The 25,673-nt window shown below is 35.0% G+C and overlaps 1 long non-coding RNA gene across 2 annotated transcripts in view; it reads left to right on the top strand.

The window, feature by feature from the left end:
• The window catches only part of LOC311435175, a 190,140-nt gene that overhangs the window by 103,518 nt on the left and 60,949 nt on the right, over positions 1-25,673 (top strand). Inside the window, exons 3-4 of one of the 2 annotated variants that reach the window (XR_014691975.1) lie at positions 3,052-3,100; positions 16,010-16,156. This is a non-coding gene — a long non-coding RNA (uncharacterized lncRNA). Of the gene's footprint in view, positions 1-3,051; positions 3,101-14,673; positions 15,232-16,009; positions 16,157-25,673 lie in introns of those variants that run through there. The other variant, XR_014691976.1, reaches the window with a different exon arrangement.

Here is a 25,673-nt window from a genome sequence, read left to right as displayed (position 1 = left end):
TCATTATACAGATGATACAAAAACAGTTACTGATTTCCTGTTTCATTATTACTCACTTTATTGGAATTTTACTAATTTGTAATCCCTAAATCTGTTAGTCTGTGGAAAGCAGGCACTGCCTGTTTATACAGCTGGTCTGATATCTACATACACCATATACATTTTTCTGTGGGTACTGAGAAGTGTTAGTTATCACTGTATCTGTTTGCAGCAATTTAAATGCAGAGAAAATAACCCAGATATAATTAATGAAGTCATATTCTTCAACTGAAAAAAATATCTCCATGTTTTCCCTTTCATGAATTCAGTTTTTGTGTCCTTTGCTGCACTGCATCTGTTTGTGTAAAATTCAGTATCCATAATGAGTTGTTAATGAGCTGTCGATCCTGAATGCAATTTATAAAGTGAGATTGAAAACTTGAGGTACTCTTAACAAATAGTTCTCTCAATTCTTTCTTGTACAAATACACACTGTTTCTGTAATAGTATCTTATAGTAAAATCTTACTCTGAGCTAATCTGAACGTAGTTATACATTTACTGTGTTTCATTTATTGATAGATTAACTATAGCCTGAATATTACATTGAAAGAAGACTAAGATACAATGAAAACTGTTTGCCATACCAAGAACAGATTCAAAGAATTATATGCATTAAGCTGTGATCAAAACCCATTGAATTTAGTGGAAAATTTGCTGTCAAATCAATATGCACAGGTTCAGAAACTCATTTCTTAAAGACACTGAGAAATATAGTCTTTAATAACAGTTTTGTGATACATTGTGATACAAAGAGAATTAGCTATAAGCAACATAATTATGCTCAGTATTTACAACAAGGATACTCCTATGCAACCTATACAAAAAAAAAAAAAACAAAAAACTTAGGGATTCAATTTATTTATTTATTTATTTATTTTCCTTTCAGCTCTTTGTACAGTCAGGAGTAACTGAGGCACAGGTGGTGAAACAAACATCAAATTTTTATATAAAGAATGGCAGAAATGAACCCATATCTCTTAACTGCCAACCCCTCAAATCATGTTTGAACACAGCATCAAACCCTAGTATAAAAACGGGTACCAGGTGGACTGTGCAGTCATCAGGCAAATGAGGTCTAGTCACTCCATTACCATTAATTACAGTTTTAGTGGTCTGAAAATGAGGCAGCTCATGAAACAGAATTTCATATGAAAAAACAAGTTCATAGACAGATTACCTTGAATGAACTCTGCTATTTTATGAGCTCCATTCCTTCTCTGAGTAACAGAATTCCAGCAAGAGCTTTTACTATCAACAGAGACTTAAATATTTATCAGAGACTGGGTAGAGCTGCTTTGAGAGAAATCAGTTAGGGTTGCATAGCAGAGAGGATGTTGAGGTCTTGGCTACTTAAGGTATGAGATTTAGACCTCCAAACAACCAAGGCAGGCAAATATCAATTGGGCATGCTGTAGTTTTTTTTTTTTTTTACTATTTATTTAATGGATACATTTTTTGCTGGGTTACTTGTGTGTTGTAATTTTACAGAGCTTCAGAATTAGAGATTTTATTTATATTTTATTTATATTTATTTGTTTTTTGTTAGCTATAATTCACCTATTTTGAGGTTTTGGAAAAACTTGATACTTTTTCTCCTGTCAAAATCAACATCTGGCAAGGACCAATGGTAAGAAGGTTTTTACTCTTAGTTTGAGAAATTCAGCTGTGATACTATACTTACAACTCTGCATTGATCTTCTGAAACCTGATGGAAAAAGAAAAAAAAAAAGGAAAAGAAAAAAGGAAAAGAAAAAAAAGAAGCTGTTTAAAATCATATGACAGGTTATTATTTTGTTTAATGTGAAATGTTCATCTGACAAGCCTATTGAACTTGATTTGTGTACATAACCCTTCTGCAAATCTACAGTCTATGTGATTTCCCTTCCCCCCTTCTTCACTCTCTCCCCTGCCACCAGCACTGACATCAACCATTGTGTCATCTGAGGAAAAAAAAAAAGGCACCTGGAGTATTAAAATGATTTAACCAGTTTGATTTATGTTAATGGTACAGAAGAGAATATTTTTTGGTCCTCAAAAACATAACAGGCAATTGATGTGCCATATTGCAGTATGGTTTTAGCTATCAACATGTCAAGATTTAGTTTTGCTGTTAACATTTTACGATTTAGAAGGCTATAAGAATATGTGCAGTGTAGCAGCAACTCAGGCATCATTCCCTCAGCTATATTTATTGGGCTTTCATTTTTCCCTTTTATAGAAGAAATTGAAAAAGAAAAAGACGAAAGGAAAATATACAGACATTTTCTGTTTTTCATTTTCTTCAGTCAGTCAAGTTGTGAGAATAAAGAGAAAGAAAACTGACTTCTAATGATTTGTTTTCAGACCAAAGTAGATTCAGGGCAGAAGAATTCAAATGTACAGTTTGTTGATTTCTCACTAAACTAAAGATAACCTGTGCATAAACTATAGCTTCATTGCTTCTATTTGCCCCCCTTTGTATCCGTATGGCTCAAAGCTGCATGTTTAACATACTGTGGAGTTGGTGATCCATAGAAGCCAATTGTCTGAAAATCTGGAAGTGCCATGTGCAACATACATATAAGAATTTATTCTCCTTTTATACCTTCACTTAATTCTGCTTTTGCTCTTGGAAATCAGTAAGATTTACTTCTTGTTTCCTAAGTGGGAAACTAAGTCTTTTGTCCTCACAGCAGCTAGAGCTGCTACAACAAAGTATAAATTTCAGTGAACTTCAGTGGACATTTCACTTCCCCAGGGTTTTAGTTGGTGTTCATTTGATAAAAATTGCTCCTGGACTTTTAGAACTGGTCAGTGCAAAATAAATGAGGCATATATATAAAACCTGACCATCAGCTTCTGAAATTTCCATGTTTAAATTTCTGAATAATATAAGCAAATGAAACACAAGTAGTAGGAGACATAACAACTTTTAGAAAACATTTCAACTTCTTTCCTTATACATTTAAACGTTTGAGAACCACTGTCAGTCATCAAGATAACGATTTTTTTTTTTTTTTTTACTTTGCAGATTACTCTGAGTGATGAAGAAATGATAGCCAGGAACTCTGTAGACACAGGCAAGGAAAATCTGTGACATCCTCCTATGTGTTGCTCTTACCTGAAGGCATTCTGCTCTTCATTTCAGCTTAAAGAATGTTGAAGAAAGACTTACAGATATATTTGTGTCTCATCTGTTTCACACTGGGCTCTGCTGAATTTAAAGCATTCATCTACTGATGGAAAAAACACTTAAATGCTTAGCTTATACTTACTGTCGTATTATACCAGCAGCTAGCCTTCTGTTGTAGTCAAGTTAATCCTTTCACTAGTTTCTGCCCTAAAATTTCACAAACAGTTGAAAATTTTAAGAATTAACATTTAAATTTGTTTTTCCACACAGTTTTCCTTATAGCTTCTACTCTGGATATTCTAGGGTTCAGATTGACATGCATTTGTCTACAACCTATATCATTGTGGCTGAATGAAACTGCCTTTGTTTTCAGATGACTGAAATTTTTCTGTTCAAACAGTGATAATGGTTATGTCATACTTCTTTTATATGGTTGTTTAATGGCTAGAGCTGTTTCTACACAATTTGGGTTTGTCTGAGTCACATTTTCCCTCTTCCAAAGGAGTGAAGGAGTGAACCCATTTATATTTATGATCTTTCCCCTTGAATCTGAACTATTGTCCAGCTAAACTGCTTTGGTGAAATGTTACAAATATAGAAAAATCTTTAAAATTTGTTCATACATTTGAAAAGACTTTCACTTTCTACCAGACAGCAGTTTTTCTCTAGGTCTTCATTCTCCAAAGATTTTATCTTCTTAGGATATTGCAAAGATGAATTATTCACCTCTGAGCCCTACTGCAGTGACAGCAATATAACAAAGAAGTCTATTGAGTAATAATTATTATTCTGTTTAGTGAAAAGAAACTGGAATAAATAAGGTCAGAATTACAAAATAAATGGGAAGATAAGAAGAAATATTGATTAGCTGCTCTTGAAAAGAGAACCAATCATCTCGTGCACTGTGTTGAAAAAATACCAAGTAATTACTTAATTAAAGATTGTATCACCTATACACATAAACAGGAGTTGAATTAATAATGTACAGGCAAAATTCTGATGTCTGAAGATAATTATGAAAAGTGCTGTAAAATCAGTGAGGATTTTATTATTGATATTGATTTTGTATGGAAAACAGTCAGTTCACAAGGTGATGGCCTAGATTTAGAATCTAAGGTAGCAAAAAAATATTTCCAATATATTTAATTATTTTAGTGATTAACTCATCATCTTTGATGTTTTTTGAATACTGTAATATCTTTTAAATGCAGAAAAGTATACGGTCTTCTATTTGAAAATTAATTTGTATGGCAAAAGGAAAGTAGGTCACACAGGGAATTCTTTTCTTTTTCTTTTCTTAATAGGACATCTGATGCCAGCCATCTCTTCTATGATTTATAATCAGAGCATTCAACTTTCCAAAAAAAAAAAAATCTGGAACTTTGTAGTTATTTAACATTCATGTTTACTATAAAGAAATTGATTTAACTTGACTCAATCTGTGTTTAAATGGGAAATTATATGGTGGTAAAATAATCTGTGGCTTATAGAACAACAAGGTTGTCTTTCTCCACATGTATCAACTGTGCTGGTGCTCAGATGTGAAAGGTATGAGTTTTGGTTGATTAATAGTTTTTTTTTTTTTTTCAATATATGCTGCCATGAGACAGGCTTTTCATAATACCTTTGGTTTATTTAAAAAAAAAAAAAAAAAAGAAAAGTAAAAAAGAAAAAAAGAAACAATTCAAACATGCCACTTAAAATGGAGTTAGTAAAAAGTCTGAATGGAACCAGTTGACATAATTGAACATATAATGAGATTAGCTATAAAATTAGTGTGATCTTAATTTTGACTAGAAACCTGATGTAATTCCTCTCTAGTGCCATCTTCTGTGTATAAAAAAGTGGAAAAAAAAGATAGATACTATAATTTAGAGAAGTTCTTATTAACAAAATATGTTACTCTTATTCTGTATGGAAATCAGATAGTATGCTTTCACTTTATGCTTGAGGTTTGGTACCCTTGGGTATTCTTTAAGGAACAGGAACAGCTGATTTCTCCATTTGTAAGCCAGAAACCTGACAGCCACAGATGCAAACTAGTCCATTTTAAGGTGTGAAAGCTGTTTTATGAAGCCAGAATCCAGGCAATTAAGCAGATTCCTCTCCTGGTAGGCTGGTATTTAGCCAGCCTGTCAGTACTCAATGTGCTGTTCTAGGAACAGAAAGGCAGATTGTAACAGGCAGAACACCTGAAGCATTTTCTTGAAATAAATAAATAAATAAATAAATAAGAACAAATAAATAAATCAAAACCAAATAGTTAGAAATTGAGATTGCATAATATTATCAAAGCATTTGTGTCTTTTTTTTTTTTTTTTTTTCTCAATATTTCTGCCAAGATCAATAGAGATATACTGCACAAATGACAGGATAAAGTGCAGATGCTTGATGTACCATATAAAACAGAATCTAAACTGAAGACATTCATAAAATATAACGTTATTTACCCAGAGATGTATAAGTAAGGCAGGCCAAAACAGTGTCCACCTCAGTCCACCTCCATATCACTCCCTCTTATTATGCAAATGATTGCTCAGGTTAATGTGTGCTTTGAAAATATTTTTTTTTTTTTTTTTAATGTGTGGAAGGAATATATATACATAACTTTTGATTTCTGTAATTTAATAGGCTTGTTTTAAATGTGTATTAGCCTTTATTGGAAAAAAAAATTGCATTGGAAAGTAAGTTAACATTCATACCAGGGAGAATTTCCTGATGGTTGTTACTGTACACTGAACACAGAGTGGCTCCCAAACCCTTCCCCCTACCTTTGGCCATGGTTCTAAACGTGTACTTAGAATATGTTCCTCTCTGCTCTGATGTATAGGAAAATGCTCTAATGAAAACCTAGTGGTGTTATGCCAATGTAAAACAGATGTAGTGAGTGGAACACCAGGACTAATGAATTTAAGACCTTGATTTTCAGTCCAACTTAACCTTTACACTTATATTGCATGTGTAATATTACACCTCATAACTTAAATGTAAGATTGCAAGCACCATTGTTCTTACAGTACTCCTAATTTTCTGAAGTCTTGAGTCTGAGAGTTGGTGCACTGTCTAATGTGTTAAAGCTGCATGCTAGGGTTTAATAAAAAGACTTCTGCACATGCTGTGTCATCTACTGGTGGTAGACCAGGTCCTGGGCTGTATAATGGGTGACTGTTGCACAGCAGGAAAGGTGCAAGATTATGAGAGAGGAGGATGTCTTCTTATTTCTTGTGCTGGCACTGGCTGGGGGACACATTCCCTAACTGAAGCATCATGGTGTAACTCCTCTACTACTCTAGCTTCCTGAACGCCAGACATTGCTACCAGTGCGGCACTTAGCTTTTTGAAGTGAATGATGAGAACAATTCTGTGTTGCCTTTGCTAACATGGGTCTCCATAATAGGTGAGGACATGAAGCAAGAGCCTTCAGATGAGTCACTGCATATCTGACCAGGATGCACTTGGTTATTTGCCTTTTCTAGGTGATGTCATGTAGTAAGGCAAGTGCATGACTCCCAATACTGGAGGATAAAAAAAAAAAAAAAAAGGAGCCTGAAATGTAAGTGTATAGTGTAAGAATCCCTGTGTTCATTTGGCTAACTTCAGATAATACTAAAAACTGCATCTAATAAAAACAAAAAACAAAAAAAAACAAAAAAAAAATAAAAATTAGGGGGAAAATTACTAAATGGATTAGCTATGTAATATAATCTAATCTAACCCTGTTTTATATTTTGTACATGTTTATTCCACCATAAACTTCTGAAAAAGCCTGAGTCAATTCCCCCTTGCAAGAATCTACAGACAAGCCAATTCAGTTTCAAAGAAATAAGATAACATTTTCAGATGTTAAGAGAGGTTTGTTATCTGAATAGAAATGGATCATTTAGGAAAGCATGTACATCATTTTAATCTCAGTTTCCTTTTCAAGAGCACCATACTGGATCAGAACTGGCATATACTTTTGCTGTCAGATTAAGGAGTTCATTGTTTCTAAGGATATTGGAACATAACAAGTTAGGTCTAAGATTCTGTCACATATTTTAGAATCTCTCTTCCTTTGAAAAGTAGCTAACAAATCTACCATCCACTTACCCATAGAGTACATACTTTTTTGCACATTGTTTTTGAAAGAAGGCAAGTCAATCTTGACTGACTTTCAAAGAGGCTTTGTTTCTCTGCTGGGAACTCACTGAGGACAGACAAAAATTTGATGTTTATCACTGACAGCTTAATCAACAATCTTAATGTGCAACAATCTTAATGAGTAACTATTGCCTTCTGTCTATTATCTCCTCTTCACGAACAGTTTTTTTTTTTTTCTGTATAAAATTCAGTGTACATTTTTTGAAAGAATATAACTTACATATTGTCCAAATTATTTTGCAACTCATACGTATGGCAAATTAAGTGTGTGATAACTGACTTCATAGCAGAATTTATTACAATTTTATTTTATTTTATTTTATTTTATTTTATTTTATTTTATTTTATTTTATTTTATTTTATTTTATTTTATTTTTTTATTATTATTTTTTTTTTTTAATAAAATGCATTCTGAGCCTGGAAACATGTTGGATGAGGAATGATAGCCATGATGACACATACCTATACAAGGCTACATCCTTCTCCTCCTGGTCAAAGATTTGAAAAAGAACAATCAAGCAACAAAGTTTGCTGTAGCAGAAAAGACAGTTATTTATGATTACTTGAAAAAAACAAACAACAATGTTTAATAATAGCAATGCCTGAATGCCTGAACTGCTGGGAACCTGAAATAGATCCTTAGATTGTATAAGGTTGTGTTGTTCCTCATAATGTTTTGCAACTGTAAGCCAGCTGAGGTAGTACTATTTTAACTTTTCTGTTGCTTGACATTTTTATATTTTCATTGGGTAACCTCTGTGTTGGATTGTATTTTGGCATTAAAATCTTCACCATTTACCCTTTTTGATTGTTGCTTTTTAAGGCAAGAGAAATCAAATTAATTACCTCTGATCCACCATAATGGTAATTACATTGTCCCAGCTGGGACCTGACCGAGGATGAACTGTTGTTGCTTTTTGGCTGGAGACACTAAACAGGGATAATAGAGAAGTATGTCAGTTACAGTGCACTGGTTGTTTTCCTGCAGCAGAGAATTAAATAAGCTTATTGCTTTACAATTACAGTGTAGCATTTGTAGGTTTCAATAACATTCATCTAGGACTGAGAATGGAAAAAAATACCATAATTTCCATTGTTGTATATCTCAAATTGGAAAGTGTCTCAGAGAAAATTGTTGGCCTGATATCTCTTTACTACTTGATTCCTCATTAAAACATCATTCTGATATTACAAACACAGTAGAATTATTAAAAACACAGCTTGTACACTATATGACCTTAGAAGAGAAAGTGAAGTGTTTATGGTAAAAAAGGGTGAGAATCATTAGGAAATGCTAGCATCCGAAAAGTGCCACTATCACTGCATTTAGAAGTAGTAGTCTATTTGTTATCTCTTTTAGTGTTCTAAATGGGGAACTGATTGAAAATGTTAATATCTTTCTATATAAGAGCTATATACATTATACATTCAATTGTTTCTAAAGAGAGCACTAGGAAAAGACACTTTGAAAGTTGCTGTTATATGTCTGTATATTTTATACTTCTATATCTCAAGAAGTTCTTCTTGAACTTCTGTATCTCTGGAGGAATTTCACTGATCTTTAAAAACAAAGCAAAACAACAATAGCAACAACAACAACAACAAAACAAGCTAGCATTATATTTAAATAGACCCCCCCAAAAACAAACAAACAAACAAAAAATACAACCACACACATACATGTAAGCAGTATTGTTAAGTGCCAAATTAAAGTGTCATATTGAGTTAGGTCCCTAAATTCATGCTGCTGACTTGTAAATGTATTAAAGATTAATACATTTTATTTAACTTTCTGATTTCCATATCCTCAGAGTATATATACACAGAAATGTATATATATAGAGAGAGAGCATTAGCAGTCAAGGAAAAATTTTTTTGAAGCTGATTTTCTCATATGGTCTATTGACTTAAGCAATCCCAACCTGTAAGAATTCTCATTCAATTACAAAACTGAGCAACAAGAATATAAAAAAACACTGTCTAGGCAATGACCAAAGCTTGAATAGTTTCTTTCTCTAGCTCTGTTAATTTTACAGGGAAGCTTTTCAGGAAGAATATATAAGATATAAATGATAGTTGTTAAAATTCTTGTTGGCATATAGTTTTTGTAGAAAACACAATCAGATACAGAGTTCTGAACAGTTTTATAGCTGACTTAAGACTTTACATGGTGCAATTGCATGTGTTTTCAAATACATGTTCTTTGCAGATGGTTTTGATTAGATAAGATCTATTAAATATATCAATTAAAGGCAAATTTGATGCAGTAAAGGATCGGTTTAAATTCCACAAAATCCTTCAAATCATTGTGTAAATGAAACTGAAGTTCCATTGTCTTTGATCTCAGCAGACTGACACAGAAAAAAAAAAAAAAGGAGACAGAAGTTCTGTGAGATTTTGAAAAGTAATTCTGTTTTATTAGATTTCTGATTTAGGCATTTTCAAAACACACATAGGTAATATATTCAGGATTTTCTCTGTGGTACACAGCTAGAAATTTACTTAAAAAGTGAAACATGAAATTTTTATGCATTTATTTGCCCTGGAGGATGGGACTTCAAACAAGGTAGGAAGAATTAATTACCAAATAAAGTCATACTGAACCTTATGCTAGTCCTTCAAAGTGAAAAAAAAAATCACTGAGTGCCTGTTGTTAACATTTGGAAGCTGGTTATGAAGCTTGTGGCACTCTCACCACATGGCACAAAATAATGTGTTTAAAGTAACTGAAACTTGAAATAGCAAAGTAAAAATACCGAAACCCCATCATCTAACCATTAAAAATACGAAAACTCTGTCATCTAAACATTATCAGCCATTTTCTCAGTATGCAATTCTGAAGAAACCTCTATTTTCACCTGATTACAATGCCATCATAAAATTATCAGTCTGTTTAATATGGATAATACCTGCCATATCCTTAATCTCACCTCTATCCTACTTTATGGATACTTTATCTTTCAATTTATTATACATATACCAGGACTTCAGTGGTCCAGACATTATCTTCTGACATGAAGAACTGAGATTAGTTTAGGTTTCTCTCAGTGACTTCTCTTTGGCTACAACCAGACCTAGAATATGTGCTGCATCTGAGTCCTGAGCCAAATAATCTTTAATGGACTAAGTCACTGGACACAGTGGCTTTAGAATCGTAAAATCATAGAAACATCTAGTTTGCAAAAGACCTTCAAGGTCATCAGGTCCAACCATCATGACCTACTGAATCCCACCATTAAAAAATGTCCCTTAGTGCGACATTCACACATCTCTTAAACGCCTCCAGAGATGTGGACTCCACTATATGCAAGGGCAGCCTATTCCAATGCTTCAGGAGTATGCAGCTGTTAGTGTTCTTCCATTATTTTGTCAGCAGTGAGTGCAATTTGTGAAATGTTCTCTCAGGCCATCTGCCCAGCTACCAGAAATAAAGCACACTTCAAAAAATAAAGCAAAATTTGAGGAACCTTGTGCAGAGGTCCCTAAACATTACCTGTATTTCAGCAAGGTTGTAAAAATTCAGCTACCTATTACAGAGGCTGAGAAGCTGAGTATAATTCAAAGACTGTACTGGGAACAAACAGCATTCCAAGTAGGTATGTCAGGATGTGCCAGGGATTCTCAGAGAAGTCCAAATCTACAACATGCATGAGAACAGCAGGTCTTTCTGAACAGTGTCATCACTAAGGTGACCATTATTGTTAAGCAGTTATCAGTTAGGAGAGTAATATCAATGCGACCTGCACAGATACACTAAGCGGAACATATGCAATCTTTCCTACAAGGAAAAGCAGTGAAACAGAGAGTAGTGTTTGTACATCTGATGAAGTATCACTCTAATTCTTTGAGAAGGTAGGCTGGTGTCAAATGCTTTTGTACCTGTGTCCTGCCTTAGAAATAAAAGAGCAAGTCTGATGGAGAACAATTCCCTCTGCCAGCAATATCTGAGGTGAAGAGGTATTTCAGAGAGCACTTGTGCTGTTGTGTAGGATTTTGCACTCACATGAGCTGGCTGGCCTCTTCTGTTGGTTTCCTTGAAGTTGAACATTTCAGGCTTGCTCCTGACTTCCTCAGTAGGAGAGAGATGCTGTAGTATAAACCATGAATGCCTTGCTTGTCTTGGATGCAACTGCTATAAACAAATAAGAGTTGTGAAATGCCCATGCTATCTACAGAAAAGATTCTCTTCAAAGAAGTGGTAAGATGTGGTAAGATTCTGTTTTATTAAAAAAATAATAATATCCCACTAATAAAAAAGAATTACAGATACAGTAATTACTAACACGGCTTTATAAGTTTATTATGAAATTATTTCAATTGCCATTACCATCTCTGAAAGACCCACTGCTGTCTATAATTCAGATGCTCATATTTAGATTTTTGACATGATTTTTGTTTCTTTTTCTTCATTACTGGAAGTATTTGCATTATAACAGGATCTTTGCTTTTAAGAGTTCATCAGCTCCTGCCACTTAGATCCCACTTGAAGTCATAATCTTCTGTTTATAATTTCATAATTGTTTGCAGTAGAGGTGATTAAAATCTGACAAACATAACATTATGTTGACTTCAGGCAGGGAACAAGCAGCAGATGAATTCTTAAGAAACAAAAATGTTTTCATGTAAATAGCCCAACTAGTACAAAGTAAGGGAAAGAAATAAGTGGGACACATCCAAAAGTAATGCTTTTCCCTGTTTTCTAATACACAACACTATCCCTTTAAAACCTGTACATTTCAGAACCTTATAGAGTTACATCTTCCAGTAGAATAATTCTCTCCTCTCTTATGAACCTTTGCTGTTTTCCACTCTAGATACATTGCTCTAAGCACAGACAAAATATTAATTAATGCATTAATTAGGCCCAAAGAACTTTTCTATGCATTAATTGACACACAGTTCAGAGCTCTTCTAAACATGTTAGTATTTGAATTTTGCCCTTGCAGGAACACAAGCCATTGCAATGTAACCACCAGGTATGCTTGGATATTCTAAGAGGAGGTGTTGAAGTTAAAAGTTTGTGCCATTGTCTGTGTCCCTGTGTGGTATGCAACGTTAGCTCTCCCCGTTTCTTCCACAGAATATAGGACATAATTGCTAGCTGTTGCAGCCTCTGCATAAACACCTGGAAGGATGTTTTATGCAGGCAGTCAGGGCTCATGCATCTATTTACAGAGTCCTGTTTCTGGCCTCTGTCACTCACTGGTGCTTGCCATATGCATCCTGCTGGGACTAGGACATGCTTCACACTACATAAGCAAGCCATACATGGAAATTCAGTACATATAATGTCTATTGATGGGTTAGGCAACCAATTCAGAATTCAGGGTGACTTCTTTCTAAACATACAGGCCTCTTCAAATGATAGACTGCATCAAGAAAGATGTAATTTTATATATTTAAATTGGTGAACACCAAGAAAATTAATTTCCTTCCTCAAAAATCCCAAAGGATCTTGTATTCCAATAAGTAATGATCTGTCAAAAACAGTAAGTCTAGAGATATGTGCCACTCTTTTTTTTGCACATAGTGCTTCTTTGAATTCATTGTAAGATGTTCTGGTCTGGCAATTTTATTCTTAAATAGAAACATGGAAAATATTGAAAAACAATGGGACATTTCGTTTTTGCTCCTCAGTCATATTTATTTTGTTTCATATATTACTGCCAAGAGAACAGGGCTGTGAAAACATGCCATAGCATATTCATGAAGGCATAGTCCAAATGTCTTTTGAACACTGATAGGCATTTGGAATCAACCCCCTCTTCAGGAAGGCTGTTCAAGTATTTGACCACCCTCAAAATAAAAAAAAATAATTTTTTTTTAAAAATTGCTCATGTCCAGTCTGATCTTACCTTAGTGCAGCTTTGTGCCACTCCTGCATGTCCTGTTCGCAGGGAGCAGAGACTCTGCTTTTCCTCCTTAGGAAGTTGTAGAGAGTCATGGGGTCACCTCTCAGCTTCTTTTTCTCCTGACTAGACAGCCAGTGTCCTCAGCCTCTCCTCATAGGACATGTCTTCCAGCCCTTTTACCAGCTTAGTTGTCCTCTTCTGGATGTTTTCAAGTACTTTAACATCCTTTTTGTGTTGTAGAGTCCAGAACCACACACAATATTCAAAGTGACACTGCATCAATGCTAAATGAGAGAACTCTTTTGACTGTCTGTCTATGCTGTGTCCAAAATGCTGTTTGCCTTCTTGAGCAAACCCTTTGAGCTTACCATTGTATTATAGCCATAATACAATAGCTATAATTAGGTATAATTATAAATATATTATTTATTATTATTATTTATATTATTTTTATATATTATATAAACAATATATATATATAAATAAATAATAAATAAATGCATATTATATATATAATATTATCATTATTTATATTATTTATATATCTATTTATATTTATTTTATTATTTATATTTTTATATATTATTTATATATTATTTATTATATATATATTATACCCATACTTACATGTATGTAAGAATATAGGTATGGGTATAATAATAACTATAAATATACAATGGCTATACAACTGCTACCATTGTATTTTAGCCAGTGTATTATAGACCTGTTCATCTCACACCTGGGCAATTTGTTCACAAGGGACAATACCAAAGACCTTACTAAAATCCACAAAGATTATGTCTGCTGCCTTCCCTTCATCCACTAAGAACGCATATCATAGAAGGAGTCAAACTACTGAAGTGGGACTTTTCCTTAATGAACCCATGTTGACTATGATTGATAATAGCTTTGTTCCCTAAAATGCATTTTTTATCCCCCAAGACAATCTTCTCCATAACTTTTCAAGGGTCTGAGATTAGACTAATAGGTTTGTAGTTTCCTGGGTCTTCTCTCATGCCGTTTTTATAGATGGTATAATGCTGGCTATAGTCAGAAGGGACCTCCCCAGATTCCCACAACCTTTGGAAAATTGTTAAGAAGCTATAACATCTGTTAATTCCTTCAGATCTCTGGCTTGAATCCCAACAGGTGCCATGTAGTTATGAATGTTGAGCTGATACAGCTGTTCCCTTACAATTTTGGTAACCAAAGTTGGAAAGTCACTGCTCCACCAGTCATGGTCCTCCAACTCTGCAGTCTCAAGCCCAAGGTCTGTCATTTCTTTTAAATATTGAGGCAAAAAAGTGGCAATAAAAACCTCCATCTTTTCCTTCTCCTTACTTGTTATGTTAGGTGGCCACCTGCATCAAGTATATGTTTTCCCTTGATGTCCTTTTGCTGTTGATATACTTGAAAATGCCTTTTTTTTTTTTTTTTTTCTTTTTCTTTTTCTTTTCTTTTGTCTGACACCACTGTGGCCAGTGTAAACTCAAACTGGGCTTTAGCTTTTCTTGTTTCCTCCCTGCAGGTGTGAACTGCAGTGCTGTACTCTCCTTGTGAACCTAGACCTTGCTTCCAGAGGTCATATATTTTCTTTTTCTGCCCTAGTTCCAGGAGGAGTTGCCTGTTCATCCAGGATGACCTTCTGCCTCACTTGCTTGACTTGTGGCACAGTGGGATTATCTGCTCCTAGGCCTTTAAAAGTTGATTCTTGAAAAATGCCCAGCTCTCATGCACCTCTAAACCTATTAGAGCAGATTTGTAGTGGACACTGCTAACTAGCTCCCTCAGAAGCTTAAAGTTTGCTCTCTGAAAGTCTATGGTGGCAACTCTACTGACCTTTTCCTACTTACACCAAAAATTTTGAACTCAACTAATTCATGATCACTGCGGCTGTGACAATCACCTACTGTCATCTCTCCCACAAGGCCTTTCCCATTTTCAAACCGCTGATCTAGGAGGGTACATTTCCTGTTTGACTCACTCAGTACCTGTGACAGAAAATTATCTTCAACAAGAAGGAAGAAGAAATTGACAACCCTCTATTTCAATAGGATGCCACTTCAAGAAGAAACATTCTGGGGAGGTAAAGGGAGACTGAAAAGGGTTAAGAGTTTTTCTTAATTAATGAGAACAATAGTGCAGTAACTGTGGTCATAAAGATACCTAACCTCAAATATCTTAGAAATATCTTAGAAATAGAAGGGGTAAAACATATTGGCTGGAGCTTTATATGTGAGAAATGTGAAAATGTGTAGCTGTTTGATTTTGTAACTGATTTATTTATTTTGTTCAAATGTTGCAAAGTTGGTAGTGGGACATGCAGGCACTAATTAAATACATATACAATTTTAAAAGGAATACATGTAAACGTTTTCTAGATATTGATATATAAACTAAGGGTTTTTCCCATTTACAAAGTGCTAGCTTATAAAGAGAAAAATAAAAAGCTCTAATTTAGTTGGACAGATTTGCAAAGACCTTTGAAAGTGTGAAAGAAAGGGTAAGAAGGAAATGTCTCCTTTGCAATCTGTTTATGGCTTTGGGACTGTACTTTGTCTTGACAAATAAGATAAAGATCATTTGACAGCAATCCACTTATTCTTATCTTGCTAGCAACTTAAAAAATGAATTATTTATCCTCAGTGTGAATTTTTGTTTACTATTCTAAAGTCTACTGCATAGCTTCCTCAAAAATGTATCCAATGCAATAAACCAAACTTAATTTAAATTATCTCCATAAAACTGGAATTACCAAAAATCTTAACCTTTCTGTGTACTCAAAAACTTTCATGAGCTACTCACATGTCTCATAAATGTATGAGACTTACATATTACAGAAATATTTCTCTGCTTTCTTTCAGAATCTTTTAGATTTGAGGAGTGGTCAGTGAACTCTCAAGCTTTGCTAAACTATGCAGGAATTTTCCTCTTCGTGTGAAGTCTCCATATGATCTTATTTGAGCCACATGAAGCCACAAATACATTTTAGCTTGGACCATATCACACAGGTGTGTGAACAAGCACTATCACCAGTCTTAGATCTACCATATTATAGATGCCATTGTACCACAGATTTTATTCTTCTAGAAAGATTTAATGATGAGTAAAACTGCCATTGATAGTCATATTAATAAAACAAATGAATACTACAAATAATTTATTTCCATAATAAAAGTGGTGTTTTGCAAATACAACATATCTATAGTATATTTAGAACTGATCCAAAATATGAGAGCAGACAGTTTAAAAAGAAGTACAAGATTGCATGGAGAAGATAACAAATCTTATTAAGAAGTATTTCTTGCTTCTTAGTAATGTTGAGCCATGTAATTTTTATTTTTTTTTTTTTTTTTTCTCCTGAACAATTCATTTCCTTCTTCATACTTTTCCTGTTGCTTGTATGTATATCACAGAATCACAGAATCACAGAATTGTCTAGTTTGGAAGAGACCTCAAGATCATCGAGTCCAACCTCTGACCTAACACTAACAAGTCCTCCACTAAACCATATCACTAAGTTCAACATCTAAATGTCTTTTAAAGACCTCCAGGGATGGTGACTCCACCACTTCCCTGGGCAGCCCATTCAAATGCCTAACAACCATTTCGGGAAAGAATTTCTTCCTAATATCCAACCTAAACTCCCCTGGAGCAACTTTAGCCCCTTCCCCCTCGTCCAGGCACATGGGAGAACAGACCATTCCCCACCTCACTACAGCCTCCTTTAATGTACTTATAGAGAGTGATAAGGTCGCCCCTGAGCCTCCTCTTCTCCAGGCTGAACAAATCCAGATCCCTCAGCCACTCCTCATAAGACTTGTTCTCCACACCCCTCACCAGCTTCATTGCCCTTCTCTGGACTCTCTCGAGCACCTTGGTGTCTTTCTTGTAGCGAGGGGCCCAAAACTGAACACAGTACTTGAGGTGCGGCCTCACCAGAGCTGAGTACAGGGGGACAATCACTTCCCTAGACCTGCTGGCCACACTGCTTCTTACACAAGCCAGGATGCTGTTGGCCTTCTTGGCCACCTGAGCACACTGCTGGCTCATATTCAGCTGACTATCAACCAATACTCCCAGGTCCTTCTCTGCCAGGCAGCTTTCCAACCACTTGTCTCACAGCCTGTAGCTCTGCTTGGGGTTGTTGTGCCCCAGGCACAGGACCAGGCACTTGGCCTTGTTGAACTTCATGCAGTTGACCTCAGCCCATTGGTCCAGCCTATCCAGATCCTCCTGCAGAGCCTTCCTACCCTCAAGCAGATAAATACACGTATGTATAAATTTAGATACCAGTTAAACATTAGCATTTCTTGAATGGAAATTAATTGTTTAACACACATAAGGTCAAATAAGTCAAGGTAGAGAAAACTCTAGTCACCACTTTTCAAAACTCACAACTCTAACATGTTTGAATATTTGTAACTACATTTTTTCTAGTTTTTAATTTAATGATGTCTGTTAATGCAAGCTTTCTCAAATCAGTTGTGTCTGTGCAGAGAGTGAAAGTGAACAGTCTCAGAGCTCAGGAGGAATGTGATTTGGAAAGCTATGAGCAGCTGAGAGGAAAGGTATGAAAGCTGTCATGGGCACAACATTTGGACACCAAATGGCGGCTATCTTTCCTGCTACAGTAAAGGGAAATTGATAACAATGATGTACTATAAAAAGCAAAGGAACATTTTTCTTTGTCAAAAAACTGCACCTCTCTGGCAGTGCTGCTAATGCTGCTACAGTACACTGGCTGAGATTCACTCCGCCTTTGAACTCCACTGTTACAGAATTTCAATTAAATCTGAAAACCATACAAAGGTTGTGGGCACAAAGAATACCAAAAGAGACAAGACATTCATTTCCATGGTTGTTTTTGTTTTATTTATTTTTTTTTCTTGGTCTGATTGGAAAATAATGAGCTAAATTTGATGGTGAGTGCCTAGGTATCTGTTGTTTAGGTCAATTTTACCTCATTAAAGAAAGAGAAGAACTTCAGCAAGTTCTCCCAGAACATCAGAGCTGCCATTCAAAAGAGAAATTTTTCTGGGGTGCAAAATCCCTCCAGTTCCTGTTTCCCTCTATTAAAAAAAAATAAATCTATATATATATATTAACCCTGGGGGAAGAGTACAATTTAAGAGAGATTTTACCTTATGCAGTGGACCCAACAAGGCCTTATGTATGCTGCAACAAACTGCTGTACCTGCAGGGTGCTCATCTACCATGAAAGTCTTCTATTATCTCATTCTTTACATGAATGAAAAGTGAATATAGTTCCTTCTTTCTCAGAAACCATTACACTGATTGGATTGTGTCTGGAAGCAACAGAATGTCTTTTTCCACACAATTATTTTCAACAGATTGAGAATGTCCTCGTAGGTGCCAATGGAAAGTACTCGAGTTTCAAAGACTAAATAAAAAACAGTAGCTCCAGTAACCTTTTGAAATGTTCTAAGTGAAGAGGAAAAACTACATGTATAGGTTTTTAATTGGTTAAAAAAATATCTATTTTTCTTTGTATTACTATTATTATTTTTTTCCTGGAAATCAGTGATGCAAGTTATTGGTATAGATTGTAATGAGATCACAAGTTTAACAAACATTCACTCATAAGAAAACCAATGCCTTGTGAGAAAAGTATGAGAATTGTGGAGTGATTATTGATAATAAAATTGAAATTTGACAAGTAGCATAAAAATCACAGAAATACAATATATATTTTCTTGGAAATTGGTTTTATTATCATCATAAAAAATAATGTTCTGAGATATCTGTGTTCTGTATGAATATGTAATTTTTTAACAAAACAGGAAACATTATTTTGTCACAGGAAAAAACGTGTTAGAAAAAGGGCTGTTTCAAATCCACTGAAAAGGTGTATGTGTTTTTGTGCATATATGCATAACTGAATGTCTATAAAGATATTCATATGTTTAAAGAAAACTTTTGAACTGGTGGAAAATTGAAAGAAAAGGAACAACACATAGTTTGACCAAAAAGTTGCTAGTTCTATTTTATATGTCCTTATTCATTATATCAAAATTTTAATCATATTTTGTTCACTACTTTATTCTTTAGGTTGTCTAAAACCTATTCTGTAATTCATTTGGTCAACTCATCTTTTAATGTCATTTTAATAGACCTTGTCATGCTTTCATGAAGCAGTAAAAGCAAAGGTTGCATTGTAAAAGAGAATTGCCTCACTCTTACACTGAGTTTTTTAATTACTGTATCTAGTACCACCATTGGATGCTTGGAGAAGGGAAAAAAAGAGAGGAAATAGAAACCATTATTAATCTATCTTTACTGTTAATTAAGGTCTTCAGTTTCAAATTGATTTTTCAGTTTTACATACCTTGAAGTCAGGTGAAACAAATGACAGGAAAAGAATCTCAGCTGCATACCCTGACCCATGGACAAGTCACTTCAATAAAAATGTAACCATTTTATGAAATTGCATGAAAGAAAAGGTAGGGCTGTGGACCTGTGAACACACTTAATAAAATTTGCCTTTTGGAGGGAGTTGAGTGAAGATTCAAATTACTGTAGTATTTTCCTAAATAGTTCTGAAATAAGAGTTGGGAAGATGGATCTCTGCCTTTATAAGGAATTACGTTAACACTGATTCAGAGGGAGGATGTCAGGCCAGCTTGCTGACCATCATTCCTGGGATGGCTGTAAGGGCAGGGGAAATGCTTGAGTTTGTAGAATATTTGCCACTCCAGCTTTCCTCTTTGCACCATTTATATTATACAGAAACCCAGGATGTACTTAGGGCTTTGATAAAGATTTGCACAAAATTAAATATATGAATACATTGTTGAAAGAAGGCTTGACAGGTGATATGAAGAGATGAAAATTTATTAATGTTTGAGAACTACTGATACTTGCTGTTTAATCTAACACTAAATTTGATCACAGTCCTTTGTTTTACCATGATTGCCTGCAGAATGTAAAAGTCACAGAATACATACTGCACACCTGCTTTCCCCCCCCCCCCCAGTTTTGCAGCCTGTATCAGCAGTTACATTTTTCATCACTTTCATATGAGACTGTAGCAAAATGAAGATAAAGTATGACACAAAAAATAATTTGACTATAAAAGGAGATAAAAACAGAAATCAGATCATTTCTAGGAAAACATAATTTGAAATCCTATAAAAATAAAAAAAAAATATATATATATTTGTTCTTTTAATGCTCTTAAAAGAGAAGAATTAAGCCCAATGAGTTGTTTAATTGTGTGTAGAGATCATAGTAGAATCTATTTGGATTGGGTGACCTCATCAAATTATTCTCCACTGCTGTGATATTTTTTTTTTTTTTTGAAAGCAGCTCAATAGCATTTGACTCCCAGTTCCCATTAGAATTTAATGAGAACTGGGCCTCTAAGTCCCCCAGATTCCTTTGAAAATAACCCAGCCCATGATAAAATAATACAGTTCTGTGCATCCTTAATTTTTGACAGTTTGTTCGTGACTGGAATATTGATTGCAATGACTACTGCCAAGCACACGGCTCCCATGATTCTCGCCTGCCTTTCCAATATGTCATAAATAGATCACACAGCTCAATAGATTATACAAATAAACAGAGCTGGACTACTTGCATGGGTTTGCAGGAAAAAAAAAAAAGAAAAGAAAAAAAAAAGACTAATAATAATCAAGCATCTAAGCTCCTTGGACAAACCAATTGCATGATTTTTAAATGCTCTGAAATGAATAACTTCAAAAAATGAATAAGGAAAAAACAAGGCCAGGTCCAACAGCAGTAATTAGATTCAAGTCAAAAGTAAACCCAATTGGAAAGTTTTAAAATGTTTGTGTTATGCAAGAAACCTGGCAAGCGTGTGGTACCAAAAATGGGAGTTCAATTAAATCCTTGGAAAGGCACAAAGACGTGCAAACAGAAACATTTAGTATCCTGCTAAGCTGAAAATACATTCAAACTAAAATGAGAACTGAGGTGACTGAATAAGCAATAGGAAAAAAGGAAGGGAACTGTCAAAATAAAATATATTTGAGACTAGCTTGAGTGAAATTTTAATCTTGATTTCATTTTCTTGCATGTTTGTACATTTGTTCCCAGCAGTAAAAGCTCTATGACATTTGACAAAAAGGTAAGGAAAGGAAAGGCAAGGAAAAAGTGCTGATGTTTCAGCCTCCAGGCTCTCCATAAAACTTACTGGAAAGCAGAATGCAAGGTTGTTTTTGCATGTCCTACTGCAGCTTGTCATGTTATTAAAAGTAATTTATTTCCCAAGTCTTTTGAGAAAGAACTGGGAATCAGGAATATCACTTTTGGGCATCAATCATCCATGGAAACAAAACAAAGCAAAACAAAGCAATGCAAAGCAAAGCAAAGTAAACCAAACAAGAAATCAAAAACCAAACAAGCTGTGCTCAGGAATCATAGATATAACATTACACCAAGGTTAGGTTAAGTATTCATATTGATAACAGGCCACTAGCCCAGCAGGTCTTGCTCACATGCAACAACTCCCTGATCTCAATGGATAGGACTAGTTTGGATTCTTGACACCTCAGAGAATAACTGATTCCCTTCCCTTCCCTTCCCTTCCCTTCCCTTCCCTTCCCTTCCCTTCCCTTCCCTTCCCTTCCCTTCCCTTCCCTTCCCTTCCCTTCCCTTCCCTTCCCTTCCCTTCCCTTCCCTTCCCTTCCCTTCCCTTCCCTTCCCTTCCCTTCCCTTCCCTTCCCTTCCCTTCCCTTCCCTTCCCTTCCCTTCCCTTCCCTTCCCTTCCCTTCCCTTCCCTTCCCTTCCCTTCCCTTCCCTTCCCTTCCCTTCCCTTCCCTTCCCTTCCCTTCCCTTCCCTTCCCTTCCCTTCCCTTCCCTTCCCTTCCCTTCCCTTCCCTTCCCTTCCCTTCCCTTCCCTTCCCTTCCCTTCCCTTCCCTTCCCTTCCCTTCCCTTCCCTTCCCTTCCCTTCCCTTCCCTTCCCTTCCCTTCCCTTCCCTTCCCTTCCCTTTCCTTTCCTTTCCTTTCCTTTCCTTTCCTTTCCTTTCCTTTCCTTTCCTTTCCTTTCCTTTCCTTTCCTTTCCTTTCCTTTCCTTTCCTTTCCTTTCCTTTCCTTTCCTTTCCTTTCCTTTCCTTTCCTTTCCTTTCCTTTCCTTTTTCTGAATTTAAATGATACTATCTAGAAACCTATGAGGAACTCAGACTTAATTTTCTTCTCAGTGTGTTGGACCTGCTGTACTACTGAAGACCCAAAATTTTAGTCCATGCTTCTTGAGCACTTCTAATGCAAGGATGAGGAAGGATAAAACTAAGATACAGAGGGACTAGATGTCCAAGGAGTGAATAGTATGTTTAAGGGCACTTTCAATCAAACTGGAGACTGTTTACACAGTCTCAAATTACCCTTCTGGTTTTAACATATCAGGTGAGGCAAAATTAGTCACCCTAGCAAGCAGGAGTTTAAGTACAGTTCCGGCATACCTGCTGCCAAGGTGTGTTTGTATGTTCAAAAGCTGTTGTGGCAGAGGAATGTTAAGCAATGACTTAAAGACTGATGAGGTAGTTTCTAGATGGTAATGAGGAATTTGTTGCCAAAACAGGTAGCCTAACAACAAAAATACATATGTATACGCACCTGTTAGAAAAATAAAATGAATACCTAATATCATAGTGTGGACAGATGTTAAATTGACCTCAAGTCCTGGGAGCTGAAATGGGAGCTGAAAGACAGATGGGGGCTTATGGTGAATGCACTTGATAGAGTAGTTGGGGACCTAATATCTGATTGACAGAGATAGTGGGAACCTTTGGATGGATCTACATATAAGGACAACAAGGATTAAATTACAGAAATCTGAAACGGTATCTTCCAGTGCAGTTGCATTTCAAGAGTCTGATGACTTGAATGGAGAGAGTGTCTGTGAAATGGAAGATAAGTTTCTACTTGTGAATTAGTTGTAGTTTTTTGTAATATTGTGTTAGATGAGGAGCATTATTTTGGGAAGGTGATCAGGAAGAGTAGTTATATTTTCACTTGCATCATAGAAGACGTGAAATAAAGTATGGCAAATTCTGCAACACTTTGAATATGCTTCCAGAAAAACTTTTTTTTTTCTTTTTTTTTTGGTTTGGTTTGGCTGTTTTGTTGGTGTTGTTTTGTTTCCCATGCAAAGGTAATGTCTTTCCTTGCAGAAGAAATACCCCTGTGACCATTTATAGTCACTGCTAAGTTCCAAGGTTGAAACCTTGGAAAATCAGAACTATAGGAAAGTATGTGCCAGAACAAATAGTTCCTCTGATCCATCTAACCAGTAATAATTTCACATCTGTGGGTTTGTGTCCTTTTTATATACTTCTGGATCCTCCTTCATGATGATGGTTCTGGTCTTGCAAGCTTGCAGCTCCTAACACCAGAAACCCTTACTGCTGGAGTCGGAAGAGCAGTGCACAGATGGAAAGGTCAAATGGTACAAAACAGCTTGCAGGTTCAGAGGCCTGTCTGCAAATACTCTTACCTTAGAACAAACACAAATTTCTTTGTAAGTACAAGAATCTTCTAAAATGAGTTCATAGCTCTCTTTTAACTCTTAAGAAATGACAGTATTTTTGTTTCTTCAGTTATTTATTTATTGGTTTTTATTTATCTGGTACTACATAAACAAAAGGATTGATTATCATGGAAGTATTATAGCGTGGCTGATACATTATGCAATTCCTAAAAATAATGACCATCATCTCAATACTACACACAGTATGGATGAAAGAAAACCCCTTTTGACTAAATTCAAATTCACCTCCGTATTCTGGATTTCGCATATTTACCACAGACACCCACAGTATTGTATCTGTGTTTGACATGAGAAAATGTCTGAATGTGAGGAACAGCCTGAAAAATATGAACCACACATTCTCAGAGAGTAAAACTGAGTAGGTACACTGAATAAAAAGGACAAAGATGGACAAAATGATATAGATGAAAATAACACCAGGACAAAAAACGCAGTGTCATTTTCCCTCTCTAATAATTTGTTGTTGGAAATGTGTTTAGTCAAAAACTATGCAATAATAATTAATAAACAATCTACTTCTAGATTTTCATGTCATTATTCATCTTTAGAAGTATCTGATACAATGATCATTAAAGAGTTCCATATTTTTCTAATAGCTTTGCTAACCCTGTATTATGACTGCTTATTTATTGACCTTTTTGCCATGTGATTTGATAAACTTTGAATTATTAGCATTTAAATATGCTAACAGAATATTGAAATCTCATAATACAATGTTGCTTGTAGCAAAATCATTAACGTGATAAGATGTGGATCAAAAGCAGTGTTCACCAAAGTGAATACAGATGATACAATATGGAATTAATGCGAAAAAATGAAACACTGTGAACAATAGAATTCCATTAATGTATTAGTGAGCATGTTAATGACAAAATCACTAAAGGATATGACAGAAAGTCTCTATTAAGAAAAAACAACAACAACAACAACAAAAAACGGAACATTTCTCAGAATACAAATACATTCCTAAATGAGACAATTTAAAGGTTGATGTGGATTTTTTTCCTGAAAGCGTGTGTTAAAATTATTCATTTCTCAAAAGCACTAGTTTATGTAATTAAACAGATAAATGCTCTTGGTAATAAGCAGCATTCTAAATGCTACTTTAAAGTCATCCATCATACAAACTAATTTCCTCTGGACTGATGAGTCATTCAGGGATTTAGACAAATTTATCCATACAGACACACTGTATTGAAAACTATGCCAGTCATTCACGGTTTCAGGGCTTCTAGAACATGTATATTCTTTCAAAAAGTGCTTATTAGGAATTCTGCTGATGAAGCATCTACTGGTCAGGGTAATCCTGATATAGGTAATGTAGAAGGACTTGTGGACATGAAGAACAATGTCTTTCCAATCCAAGCTTGATTACAGTGAAAGCCATTAGCTACTCTAGTGAACGGGGAGGTCTTTCTTTAGTGTCGGTTTGGTTTAAAAATAGTAATAATAGGTTTAAAAATAATTATAATGTTTGGTAACAATTTATAACTATTACTGGAGAGTTTTACATTCCATAGTTACATTAACTTAAAGTGGCTGAGATACATGAATTGTAATTTTTTATCAAGAAAGTTGTATAGGACAAGATCAGGAAGAAAGTCAACATGAAGAAACAACAGATACTTATAAGTGATTGTTTACTTGCAAATCAGTAACTTTACCTAAAATCTATCAACCACTACCAGGTAAACACCTGGTATGAATTATCCAAGCCTTTCTTGAGGCTGAGAAAGCCTGGAAAATTACATGAAAATTTTTAAATGCAAGAAGCAGGTGAGAGAGAAAGAGAATAAATTCTCTGGAGCTGTGGCACATAACCAGTGTTTTTTTTTGTTTTTTTTTGTTTTTTTTTTTTTTTTTTTGTATGTTGCCAGATAGTTAAAAGAAAATAAAAGAAAAACACAAAATCAAAATAAACAACAAAACACAACAACAAAAACAAAACAAATCAAAACCAAAAGTAAAAACAACCTCTAAAGATATCTCTAT

This window comes from Aythya ferina, assembly GCF_964211825.1.
Source record: "Aythya ferina genome assembly, chromosome: 3".
NCBI lineage: Eukaryota > Metazoa > Chordata > Aves > Anseriformes > Anatidae > Aythya > Aythya ferina.
The sequence above is the reverse complement of the archived record's forward strand: the minus strand, read 5'-3'. Positions and strand labels throughout refer to the sequence as shown.